Genomic DNA, 12,076 nt, shown 5'->3' on the forward strand with positions numbered 1-12,076 from the left:
CAATTAATATAAACTTTATGTGCCTTTTCTGTGGCTGCCAAGGACAATTAAGGGCTCCCTGCTACGGAAGCGCGTCCCCTCCTGCACCCATCCGTCACCCCGGCGCGGCACGGGGACCTGTCCTTCCGGGGGACGTTTGGTGAGGAACTGTGTTTTTCCGAGGGCTTTTGAAGATGGACAAAAATGAATTGGTCCCACTTTGCTGACCTACATCAGGCAATTTATCTAAACACTGTAACGTAGTCTTGTTATGAAAGTTACGGCAATTCTTTCACTGCGCAAACTGTGTAGCAATCAACCTCACTTGTGCATTTGTTTCAGCATGCTAGGGGTGGCAGTCACAGGGCTATACCTAACCGTATATCAGCATCTCCCTTTTTCAGGAAATTTTATTTTAGAAGGCATTAATTTTGCTGTATCTAGGTCTAAGCACAAGAGGGAATACATCTTTAGCAATGAGTGAAAATGGTTTGGATATTAAGTCACATAAAAGTACAAAATGAAAACAAAAACTGTTATCAGGACAGTATTTTGTTATGAAATACTCATGTGCAGCTCTGTATTTTAAATTTTTTTATGCGGGCATATGACTGTTGGCAGCTTTCATTCTATTTTCTTTCTCTTCTTGTGCCTGACTGGGCAGAATAGTAGGTGAGACCTGCAGTTCTTTCACACCTACCGTGCTGTTAAATTTTCTCACAAATATGCCCTTAATCTATTAGCTGATACGGAGCGTTATAAACTAGCACTTGGAAACTGTGACAGCGGGACAGTAACAAAATGAAGCCTCAGTGTATTTGCCCGTGGCGCAGGCTGCTACGTGCCCCAGCCCTCGGAGGGGAACCCGCGCCGGCGCCGGCCCCACCGGGGCTCCCTGCGGCCAGCACAACGGCGCGGGACCGTGGAGTTGCGGCACTTCAGAGACCTGCTGTGTCCCACATCACAGGGTCACCAGCAACAGTCGTGTACAGCTAGGTAAAAATACACTTTTTGAAACACCTAAACACATTGGCCTTTGGTAAACATTGTGTAGCTTTTTTGGTCTTGCAAGTAAATAATGCAAGTTTTCTACACATCAAGAAAATTCTCTGCTTTCCCCGCTTCACTTCATATTATCATAAGAAGAAAAGAAATGACAGACAGCTATTGTCCAATTAAACAGACTGACTGATGCTTTTAACATTGATATTTCCTTTTTTTTTCCCCCCCTTCTACATTTGGAAATCATAGAAAAGAAATAGCAGCTCTACAACTTCAAAGCGCTTTGTAGCACTGGATGTCATTAGAGATATTTGAGCTGTTCTTCCTACCCCGACGGCTCTGGCTCTCACATGCTGCACGCGCTGAACAACAGTAAGCAGAGAACAGATGACGCTTTACTCAAGCAGCAAAGTTTGGGTGTAAACATATACCCGAAGGGACATGGCTTTCCAGCGGAACAGTGGTACAGGGAGGGGAAGCTTTACTGTCCAGAGCAACCTGAAGACTTCATACGCTTGACTTTGTTTCTGCCCCAGGCTGCCCGGTATCCTGACGCAACTGGCTGCATGGTTTGTGGGAGAAAATGCCTCCCCCCGCCACCATTTGGGATGGACTTTCTACTTACATAGCAAAGACAAATTTTAAGTCAAAAGTAAAAATACTGTTGGTTGTATTCCCAGACAATAGTCTCCACTGGCAAGATATTCCAGTTGCCAGTAAAAAAATTTGGACAAACACTCCTGTTTGAAGCACTTCTGTGTTTCTGAGGGTTGGGGACCCCCCCCATGGCCCAGCCACACCCTTACCTGCAACAGGATAAGGCCAAAGCAGAGGTCTGTCCCTCAGGACCTCGCTCGCACTCTGTTATAGGCAGCCTGACCCTTTTACTCGTCGTCCAGATCTCAACCCTGCTGGAAGTATCAACCGTCCCCTGCCCCTGCTGCCCTGCATCATCTCCTGCTGCTTCCCTCTGCTGTGGGCATAAGCCAGATGCTTCAGCGAAAGACAAAAACCCTAGGTGCGTGTACGCTCCCTGCCTGTCCCTCGTCTCCGCTCTCTCCAAGCACGGCACGTATTTTCCGGCACAGCAGAGTGCACAGAGCAGCACAGCGGAGCACAGCGGCAGCAGCGCCGTGACCCGGCACGACACCGTGACGTCTCCTTCCCAGGGGCACGAGGCGGCTTTGCGCGTCCCCTGCACATCGCCCTGATCTCTTAGCGGGACAAGCGGTTTAGCCGGTTATTTGTACGGACCTGCCTTGCCATTTAACAGTTAATGCAGCGCCTCGTACCGCGCGCAGCGCCGTGAGGCCTCGGAGGTGTCGCGCTTGGCGGGCACAGCTCACACTCGCAGCACCATTACTTCAGCTTCCTGCAAGCTCGTTAGTTTACTCAGCCTTCATGTCTGCCAGGCTATTTTTGCAGTGACAAAGCCTGGAAACGTCAGGCCAAATTCTCTGCCAGGACGGGCTGGCACGGCCCCAGCGCGCGCCGGGGCAGGGTGCGGGCAGCGGCCGGGCTCGGGGGGAGCAGACCCGGCTCCCACCGGGGACCCCCTGGGCGCGCGTCACACCCGGCGCCTCGCCTGTCGCACGGATGCGTCGCCCCTTCAGCAGTAAAACGCCTCTATGAGCTTGAAAGCCATGATTTTTCTTACCCAGCTTTTTGTGATGGAAACCTGCTGTTTCTGCTTCTCCCCACTGCGGCGGCCAGGCGAGTGCCAGGCTCCCCAGCCCCCACGCTCGACCTGGCCGTGCCACCGAGCTGCGCGGCTGTGGCCGGCCGACAGCGCCCTGCACCACACACCAGCTGCTGGGATGTTATTCGGTCGTCTCTGAGCGCGGTGACTTGGGTGGACGCAGGGCTGGGGCGGCAGAAGCGCTACGCCGTGCCTCGAAGGCAGGCAGTAAGGGCGCTCTTTCAGAACGGCGCATTATCCGTATGGAAAATTCCCTCCAACCAGGAGAATGTGAAGCTAGTATTTTCAGGATTACATTTGTTCCAGTTTAATGGGCTGTATCTCGTATGCACCGAAAGGGTGCTAAGCAATGCTTCTGTAGTTACAGATAGGTCAGTTTTTTCACTGTAAACACACTTTCTGGGAATATAGTTCAGCCACTTCAATCCGCACCTGCCTGCAGCTCGCAGGACAAGCGCTGTGCCTGGGTGCAGTGCCTCCTCCCTAACCAGCGCTGTCTAAGCCAGCCAGGTTGCTCTTAGTTAAAGAGCTATGAATGCAAAGCGATTTATCTGGGCTCAGTTCAAATACCGCCATTCTTCTCTTGAGGAGGAAGAGAAGGACTTAAAACAGAGACGGGAATTTCAGACAAGTTCCTTCTCTAAGAACACCCACTAGTTGCTATGGATGTAGATCAGCTCATTTTCATAATTATTTCCAATGCAGAGCACTGTCACATCTGGCAGTGTCACAGGGATAGCGCTAGAATATACACAGCGAAGCGTTTAGTCCAACGAGCATATTAAATCCCAAAGAGGCGAGTGTGGCTTTCCAGTCCAAGATATGCACAGTGCACATTACGCTGCTGAACAGTAGCAACAGATCTTGTCTACACATGGAGTTATTTCTCCAAAATCATGTCTGGATTCTCCCTATTCCAGAAAAAAGTGTGTTTGATGCTGTTTCATTTAAGTCATTTTCACTGTAAATTAAAAAAAAACGGGAAGGAAGAAGTTTTATTCTCGAGTAAGTGAGTCCATACACAGAGCTCTTTAAATACCTTCTATACTATAAATTTACATCCTACCTCAGTCTAACTCTGAACTGCAGATAAAATTGTATTTATAAAGAATACATCCTCAGGGGATGAGAACTGTTGCTCAAAACGCCATCCAAATGTTGAAAATGTAATATTTACACTGGAGAGGTGCCATCCTCATCTGGGAGGCTAATGGATCAGAAAAACCTGCCTACGAAAAGATGACTGTGGGAGGGGCTGGGAGGTCAGCAGTTTCTTTTTTTCCCCCTCCCTTTTTAACAAAATCGTACTTCCTGGTGTTACGGTTTAAATTAGATTTTAAGAAGTTCATTATGAGGCATCTGTTTAAAATATCAATATTGAAATACAATTCAATAACACTAAATGTACAACAGCAAGAGATGTGAATTAATACCGCCTCTCCCACTTACCCTGCCTCTTGCATCAGTGTTTTGCGTGCACGCAACTACACGCAGCTTCCCACATCTGCTGGGTCCTAAAGAGGGCCATGGGCTGTGAACAGCCAGTCTTGCCTTTGAACGTCTTCCCACGCCCTTGCATGGTCCAGATCAGACCTGGTGGTCTTACATACAGCATAGAATTCAACTTAGTTGATTTACATTAATATTTTAGTCAAAGTAGTTATAGAAAGCCAAAATGCTTTACGGCTTCTGTTTGCCAGTTTACGCCGGCTGTTGCTGTTTATATTACCTGGAGAAAAACGCAGCTAACAACACATGCAGATCAGTTGTGGAGGAGCTAATTTTGGTTTCTTCTAAAGCCAACTTTGTATCTCTTCCATATGGTTGATACAAAATATTATGACACAGCCAACGAAAACGTGACTCCAGTGAAGCCCATGAGGTTAGCGGTTGACTTCAGGACCGCCAAGATTTCATCCAGTATTTGTTTCTATAGCATAGGGTCCAGCTGCGCTGCAGCAACAAAATAAAAACCTCAACAGCAACAAAAGCCCGATGCTATTAATCAGCTCGGAAAGACCTGGCTAACGGACTGCAGGACAGGCCGCTGCCGGCCGCTGCGTGCCTCTAAAGCCTGCAAGCAGCCAGCGAAACCCCACCGAAGACGGACACGTGCAGCCAGGTCCCTGCGGCCGGCCGCCACCCCGCCTGCCTGCGGCAGCATCGTCCTCCTCGTCCTCCTCACCCCCAACTCGCCTTCGCCTCCGCCCTCGGCCCTCGGCAGCACCGCACCGCAAACAGCTCAGCCCCCCGCGACACCGCGGCGCTTCTGAAGCCCGTATTTAAAAACACGGGTGGTGCGGCCCTGCCCGTCACACCATAAACAGGGATGTCTCAGGAGGGTTCCCAAAATCCAAAAAACATTGGAGCTGATCCTGAGGTCCTTCAGTAATGGAAACAACCCCCAGACCTCTTCACTTCGCTTAAAAACTCTTCCAAGTGGTGCAGGCGCTCCCCCACCTTGCCCACACCTAGGGGGAACTCTGAAATGCTTCGGTGGCTTTTCAATTCCTGTAAGTTCAAAGCTTTGATCACACTGCTGCTACACTTACTGCCTGCAATTTTGCAGTCTTTACATTATATCTGGTGACAGAGGACTAAAAATTTCATTAGAGGGCAGAGAAAATCATTATTTAGCGCTTATTGGAAAGTTGTGCATTTTCATAGATGGTTTGGAGCTCAGATTTCTTTTTTTTTTTTTAAATGCAGCAGAGTGTGATATGGAAATTTTCTTCACCTTAAAGAGCACAACATCTTTTGCCCCCAAATATTCTCACCAATCCTCTGTGAGCATTACTAACTGCACTGATTAACGTCAAATTATTGAAGTTTTATACAAAAATATGAGATGGAAGAAAAGCAAAGATTTTGCTATTTATTCAAAAGTATTTTATTTCTATAATTTATTAGTAAAGATGACTATGAGCTACACAAAAATAACTTCATTCTTTTAGTAAGAGGTGATGAATGTCAGGGCGTATAAAATATTATGAGTGTCGAATCACTGCGATAGACATTTCTGTGGCTGTATGCTCTGCATATGCACACAGGTCTAGCCAACTTTATGTACAAACAGAAATACCTATTTTTAGAAACCAGTCCTAATTTAAGACATTCAAGCTAAAGCAAGCGCGATTCAACACTACACCTCCACCTTTCCCATTCATTGCTATGACTCAAAATAAAGCACAATATTGCTTTCAGTTTTGCTTTTTAACCCTGCCCTGACATGCGGGGTATGAATCCCACAGTACTAACATACACTCTACTTACAGAATTGCTAAAATTGTTACCAAACCCACCTTCCCGGCCCCCGCCCCACCTCGGTGCGAACAAAGCTCTTTGTTCCTGCTCCCACCAAGCATCTTTAAGCCGGTTTTTGCCTAAAGACCCGCCGGGGCCGCGGGGGCACGTCCGGGCCGGGCTCGCGGCGTCCCCCAGCCCCTGCCCCGGCCCCAGCCCCAGCCCCTGCCCCGGCCCCGGCCCCGGGCCGCCGCGCTTCTCTCCGCACGCAAGTTGGCCTTGAACATCAGCCGTGCCCCACGAGCAGCGGCTGTCCTCCGCACCTGAGTAAAACGAACTTGAAACATTGTCTACGCACAGGTCAGACAGCGATTTACTTTTTGCTGTTGCTATTATTATTATTATTTTATTATTATTATTATCATCCCCTTCCCGGCGAGGCGGAGGCAGCCGACCCCGCCGCCGCGCAGAGCTGAGGCATCCCGGCGGCGGAGGGAGGGAGGGAGGGAGGCAGGCAGGGTGCTGCGAGGCGCTGCCGGCGCCTCCCGCCGCGGAGCAGCCCCTCCGCACCCCCGCGCGCGGGCGCGGAGCTGCCTCCCCGGCCCCGGTGCCGCGGCGTCCCGGCCCGGCGGGGCCCGACGGCGGAGGAAGGGTCCGACTTACGTGGCTACGGCGCGGCCGCGGGGCGCCAGGGCGCGGTTTGGGGCGCTCCGCGCTGCCGCTGCCCCCCGCGGCCGGGCCGGGCCGCTGCGCGGTGCTGCGCGGAGCGGCAAGAGCGGCGCGGGAAGGCGCAGCTGCGGGGCCCGGCGCGGCCCGCGGTGTTTTCCTCGCGCCGGGTTTTTTTTCGATTTGGAAGAAAACGCCAAAAAAAAAAAAAAAGTAAATACACGATTTGGCGGGGGGGGGGGGCGCGGGGGCAGCGGGGCCGCGCAGCGCGGCGCGGCGCAGCGCGGGGCCGCCGCCGCATTCCCGCTCCCACAGCGTCGCCTGGCGGCCGCGCCGCGCAGAGCCGCGCTGCGCCGCGCTGCCCGCCGCCGCCCGCCCCGCGCAGCGCCGCGCCGCCCCGCGCAGCGCCGCGCCCCGCCCGCGGGCCTCCCCTCGCCGCCTGCGCAGCGCCCGGAGCGCCGCATCCCCGTGACCCGTGTTTAGTTCAAGTGCAATTCCCCCCCCCCCCTTCTTTAAACCCACTCCACACGGCTTCTCTGTCTATTACATGCTAATTTAATTTTACTATGGACGATATTTTCAGCATTTGCTGAGGACAGTAAATTTTGTAGTTTATGTTATTTCACTTTTTATGACTTTTTAACACTTAATAAAATTTTATTAGAGCACTTTTGTGTTTACAAGGCCACAAAACTCTTGGCAGGTTGTCAGAAGTCCTTTTTATTATGATCCTACTGATATACTGCGAGTAATGAAATAATCATGTCCAGAAATGTATCAAAGGCCAGAGGGATTATCCAATTTAATAGCTCTACAGATGCGCTGTGAGGGATACGGACAAGCAGCGCGTCGACAGCCTAGAAAGCTTGTGCAAGGAGGAGGCAGACCTGCCTGATTTCTTTACCATTTCAGGGTAGTTGTGTGCTGTCCTAAAGGCTACGCGCTTGGTCATGTGACTCCTGGCAGTTTCAATAAAAATGGATTTATTCTGTTGCAAAAAGCTGTTTTCTTTTTATTCTTCTTACACATGCGTTTAACACTGATGTGCTTGCACTGGTCTTTCCTCTGCTTGCAGCATTCATTGAAATACAATTTGCTGAAAAAAATCCAATGTCATAGTGCCAGTTTGCAGTAAATTGTGGCTTTGGGCAAGCGGATTTGGTCTTCAGCCAAAAAAAAAAATCGAGAAATACCAAAATAAACAGCCATAAAAAAGGCAGAGGCAGAACAAGCTGGTGAGATCAAATACAAAGCAAGATATTTTACAGTATTTGGTGAAACGATTGCTTTTTGTTTTCGTCTCGGAGCGGGCAGCGTTGCGGGAGCGCTCTGATTTGTGCGTGTGCCCGGCTTCCACAACGGGCTGTTTTTCTGCGCTGCTGTCTGCTATAGCCTGAGCTACTGCAGCTGTTTTTAAGGTCATTTCCTTTTATTTTAAATAATTGTTCATTTAACATATGTTGTTAAACTCATTCTTGCGTCAAAAGGAGGCGATTGTACTTCCTGACCCTGAAAGCAAGGTGGGTGGCTTTGTTTTATAATTAAATTTGCTGCGTTCAATTTCATATTTTTCTTTCTCTGCTGTTTCCTAAAGAGCATGCCAAAAAAGATAAAAGGCAGCAACGATACCAGGAACACCTAAACGCCAGTGTTGTCTCTTTAACACATATTATTCTGAACTTTCAGGCTTCATGGGGACACCAGAAGGATATTCTTTCATCATTTTACAATTAATTGTTTAATTCACTGTGATTTAAAACCTGCCCCATGAAAGGCTGGAACTAGAACCTGTTTCAGAATTTCAAAGCTAGAACGAGGACCTTTTGCTTCCAACACAAACATGTGCGACATATTCCAAGGTACCTCATGATACTGCCAACAGGGATTTCTTTTAAAGAAAACAGGTACTATCTGTGTATTTTAAAAATATATTTTAATAATTTGCAGTGGCTTTACAAACAGACCCGAAGACAAGGTTAGAAGAGACCAGAGAATTTATCTCCCAAGTCATGGCAGTGTGCTAGTGGACCAAATGCTGGTGCACCTGTGCGTACTGTGCTGTGCCTCTCCCTGGGAAAAGTGCCTCCGAAACCAGTGGGGCTTCCGCGGGAGTAAAAATAATGCTCAGTGTTAGTAAACACATCAGAACCTGGCCCACTGTAAGCAACATAAATCATTTAATACGGTTGTGCTTCAGGACAGAAGTTTTGTTTTTCCTGAACAATATCATCTACTGTAAATCATTTGTTTGCAGGTCAAGGTCAATTCAAACTTTTTAAACCTTTAACAACCATCAAATTGGAAAGCTGCAGTAGGAAGCGATGGGGTGAACGACGTGATGGCCTGGGAGCCGTTAACTTCGGGAGAGAAGCGCTGGCGATTGTTCCTCCGAGAGAAAGAGCAAACTGAGAAACTCCTGGAGTGTAAACATGCAAACAAGCTAGGCGTTATTTAATCCGTAACGCGCCCCACTGATGTAACCCTCTCCTAGCGCCCTGAGTTTTCTCCTGAAACATCAGAAAAGGCCTGAGGAAAAAGGATATATGGCATTCCCACCGCCGGAGAAACCAAAAACGGAGGGGCAGGGTTCAGCGCCCGGCCCCCGCGGCACCCCGGTGAGGTGCGCAGGGCTGGGCAGGTCTCTCCAGCGCTGGCAGGGGGAGGACAACCACAGCGGGACAATTTCGGGGAGCAGCAGGATGCTGGGGGCTGCGGGCTGCTCCGTCCCCGCCAGCGCCAGCCCGGGGAGAGGGACGCGCTGGATGTGGGAGCGAAACTGCCCTCCGCAGGGGCCAGATCATGCCGTTGGAGACCTGGGGGACTTGGTCGGGGCAAATCCGTGGCCACTCTGATCCTGTAGTTACACATCACCTCTCTTTATGGCCCTGTTATGTTCCTTTTAATGGGCCGTCAAGCAGGCCGCACTAATAAAATCAGCATACTCCAGGCACACAGTATGTTGCCGAACCTGCTGATGCTGCAGTGGCAATGAGAAGGTACGCGTTAATCATCGCAAGGGGCCAAATCCTGGTCCTGTTCACGTCAGTGGGATTTTTGCCATTGTCCACAATGAGACTGAAGGTGTGGCCAAAGAGGCATTTTTCCATGAGCTTTGTAACATCAGGCACAAAGCTGGACGGTGGTAGGCTGCGGACTGATGGAATAAAAAATGGCAGTTTAGCACTTTATCATACGCATATTTACATGCAACATCCCAGCAGCGTCTTTTATAAAACAACTGTGAAAACAATAAACTAGGAAAATCAGTCCACAAGCCTTTGATTAAAGAGGAGAAGACGAGATGTTCTGTGAGAGTCTCTTGGGTTGTAGCCACAGAGCTGCTACTGACTGGAGCGGGATTTGCGCAGCTGCGTTCCCATTCACATCCCATTCAGATTTCTGAAAATAAATCTAAGGATGATGATGAACCCACAAAGTCAAGCACACTCCCTTCTGAAAATCTACCAAAGGGACTTCAATCAGGATTCTAATTTTCTTCTTCCAAAATTGCTGGCAAAACATGTGAAAATACTCTTTCAGGGTGCGCTTTTTTTTGGTCGGCAAATCATTTGTTTGCTAAAAACTATCATTTCACCAATCAGAGCAAAACATAACAAAAAACATGGGCCCTCAAAGCAATAAAAATCTTTCCAGGGGCTTGAGTGCCATTACTGGAGAAGAAAGGCCTCGTTCCTGTAGGTCAGATAGAAGGAGGCTCCCCTGGTATGCAGGAGCCCCTAAGCCCATCCCTTCTCTACCGATTCAAGCGCAGACTGGAATCCACATCTGCCACCGCCCAAATGCGGTGCTGTGACGTCTTCCAAGGTAGGTCGTCAGGTGAAGGCACTCCAGGGAGCCCAAGGGAAGACAGAAAATAAGTTCAATTAATCTGTCCCATGAATTTTTATTAAAACGCCTACAGTTGGAGGGATAAGGAGTGAGAGGCTGGAGCTGCTGATGAGGTCATCACATTTGAAAAAAATGCATATTCCTATTAAAACTCTAACCTTTTCTTTCCTATGCAGTCATCTGCTGCAGAAATCAGTATACTGCAGATGTATAAAAGGACAAAGGTACTTATGAAGATAATAATGATATAAACTTAAATTATATAAAAATAAGAGTTGAAAGGCTACCTGTATTGTAGTTTTATTATAGTTTAATGGACATGTGCCAATGAACATTGTGCCTCTGTGTCCAAACTGATAGATGTACCCTATAAAAGCTTTCCTGAGAAGAAAGTCAGATAAGTGAAACTCGGTAGAAAAATAGCCGTAGTTTCTGCAGCTATAGATTATTCAATCAATGAAACTCCCATCTAACTCAATACTACCCACGTCCTTGGATTTTCTTTCTGAACTCCAATCTGAAGTACAAGCAGGCTCCCAAATTCCTCTGAGTGAAATAATTTTGAAAGTCCGGGAGCCCCTCCCAGGGTGTAGGCAGCAGCTCCAGACGATGGGTTTTATGGCTGAGACCGGAAAGGGGATGGTGTTTACAGTTCTCGAGACAGAGGCTGCGATTTGCTTTTATGCTTAGGGACATAGTAATCATTTATAATGCAGCATGCTTTAAGTTTGGAAGCTGAGTGGTAGTTCTCGTATCATTTCGTGTTGTTTATTATTTTGGCTTAGTCCCATTTTTCTTTTCTTTTATGTGTGCTACATATATATATATGTATATATATCAATCATTACTAGTTCTCAAAAAAAATGAACATTTCTTTACTGTCTGTTTCCTGGTAACTTATGGAGACAATTTTATTTATGGCAACCATAGTAAAGTAGAAAGAGAGTCTAACAAGACTGTCTTGAAACAACCCCCCCCCCCCCCCCCCCCCGAATAACTACAAGGGACCAGAGGGGCAATTCTTAGCCACAGGAATTATTAGCAGTAAATGCGACTGGAGAGCTTCCCTCTGGCACTGGAAAGCTCTGCCGAACTGCGGTGTTCAGCTGCTGAAGGCTGAGGAATTGTGGGCAGTTTTGGCACCGAACGCCCCGAGCCCGCCGTGAGGCATCGGCGGGGTGAGGCGCAGAGCGAGGCTGCTCCCGCCCCGTGCCGCCCCGGGCAGCCAGCGTGCCAGCGCACCGGCCTGCCCGGGCGAGCTACCCCCAGGCCGAGAGGGAAAGGATGCAAAAGGACAGAGCTGTCCAAGTGCCGCTCGGTTACTATAGCATGAGAGCAGCTCACGACCTGCTGGGTGCAGATTTACCTCCATAAGCATTTTCCAGCAGACAAACTGAAGCACGTAGCTGGGAGGTGTTTAGGGACCCAGGCAGATCCCGCGTGGTGCTCCATTCCCACAGATCTCCGTGACTTCTGCTTTCATCCTCAGCTGCCCAAAATATCCTTGTCCGTTTATATGGTATCTCCAAGGCACCACGGATTTGCGTGGCAGAGGAGGGAGATGACTCCCCGGTCCCAGGCTAACAGGCCGGCACTTAAGGTGGGATGAAATCTCCTGCAGCAAACTGCCAGCACCCT

At 49.1% G+C, this 12,076-nt stretch overlaps 1 long non-coding RNA gene across 4 annotated transcripts in view; it reads left to right on the forward strand.

Moving 5' to 3' along the window:
* Positions 1-10,722, forward strand: part of LOC112978854 (uncharacterized) — a 71,055-nt gene extending 60,333 nt beyond the window's left edge. For 3 of the 4 annotated variants that reach the window (XR_010389997.1, XR_010389999.1, XR_003258033.2), the window contains 2 exons: positions 813-6,283; positions 8,844-10,722. This is a non-coding gene — a long non-coding RNA (uncharacterized LOC112978854). The remainder of the gene's footprint in view (positions 1-812; positions 6,284-8,843) is intronic. The other variant, XR_010389998.1, reaches the window with a different exon arrangement.
* Positions 10,723-12,076: the final 1,354 nt, after the last annotated feature.

The sequence above is a fragment of the Dromaius novaehollandiae genome, chromosome 7, assembly GCF_036370855.1.
Source record: "Dromaius novaehollandiae isolate bDroNov1 chromosome 7, bDroNov1.hap1, whole genome shotgun sequence".
Lineage (NCBI taxonomy): Eukaryota > Metazoa > Chordata > Aves > Casuariiformes > Dromaiidae > Dromaius > Dromaius novaehollandiae.